Source organism: Lynx rufus, unplaced genomic scaffold (assembly GCF_022079265.1).
Source record: "Lynx rufus isolate CCGP_SWC_20201006 ecotype Redwood Valley unplaced genomic scaffold, mLynRuf1.p SCAF_6, whole genome shotgun sequence".
NCBI classification, from domain to species: domain Eukaryota; kingdom Metazoa; phylum Chordata; class Mammalia; order Carnivora; family Felidae; genus Lynx; species Lynx rufus.
Genome location: NW_025814878.1, coordinates 25,384,792 through 25,385,894, shown reverse-complemented (window position 1 = coordinate 25,385,894; position 1,103 = coordinate 25,384,792). Strand labels below are relative to the sequence as shown.

General features: G+C 40.3%; 1 pseudogene; it reads right to left on the bottom strand.

Annotated features, from left to right (window-relative positions):
• Positions 1 to 230: 230 nt before the first annotated feature.
• On the bottom strand, positions 231 to 342 carry LOC124529545 (uncharacterized; annotated as a pseudogene).
• Between the last annotated feature and the right edge of the window lie 761 nt (positions 343 to 1,103).

The window sequence follows — 1,103 nt, the reverse complement described above, 5'->3', positions numbered from 1 at the left end:
CTATGGTCACTGTAGAGTGCATCACATCCCCAGGACTTACTTATTTTATAACTGGAAGTCTGTATCTTTTGACCCCTTTCACTCGTTTTGCCCGGCCCTCACTCCCCACCTCTGGCAACCACCAGTCGTTCTCCGTGTCTGTGAGTTTGGGTTTTTCTTGGTTTTATTTTAGATTTTACACCTACGTGAGATTACACAGTGCTTGTCTTTCTCTGTCTAACTTATTTCACTTAGGATAATGCCCTCAAGTCTCATCAAAAAATTATTTTATTCTCTACTCTGTTTTTCAGGAATCCTTATAAAGTACTACACTTGATCTTAGCCAAAAGGCCGAGAAGCGATAGGAATCCTTATAAAGTAAAACAAGGGATTGGAAATTATTGTTTCCAACATTTCTTCCTGTTTGGGGATTCTAAGTATTTATAGTTGAATGGAACTTGGAAATGAGCATAATAAAATGAATATGTTACCTCTGCATTTAAGAAATATTTTGGCATCTGGCATTAGAATCTTACTGATTTATTTATCCAGTGAAAGCTTATTGAGTACGTATTATGTGTCAAGCCCTCTACTAGGCATGGGGCCAAAATAGCAAAGGAAGAAAGCCTGATCCCCAAGGGTGTTGGGAACCTGGGGAGGGACAAGGTTAGGAGCATTGACAAGTACTTTGCCTGGGATAAGTGCTATAAGGGGGGCTCTGTGGCGTGGTATTTGGAATCGAACGCCATTTTCAGTTTAATAATTCTTGAAGCGGAACCCTTTTTCAGCTGTATTAAGAGAAAAATTAAAACGGCTTCCAAAGCTTACATCACAATATAAACAGTATAGTGGATTCCAAAAAATGCAGGCCTTCTGTTGATCCAGTGCAGAGAAGGCATATGTACTTAGACATCTGTTTAGACATCCACTTAGCAAGCATTCTGTCAGCCTGTCGGGACCAACACCACAGCTGAAACACATATAGCTCCAGACATCAGCTGTAGGGGAACCAAATGGCGCCTTACCAAAAATTACCGTAGAATTCAAAGTATCTAAACAGTTTGACAGGCACAACCGATAATTTACAGAAAAAAACGCACAGCACACAGTCCTACACAACCCTT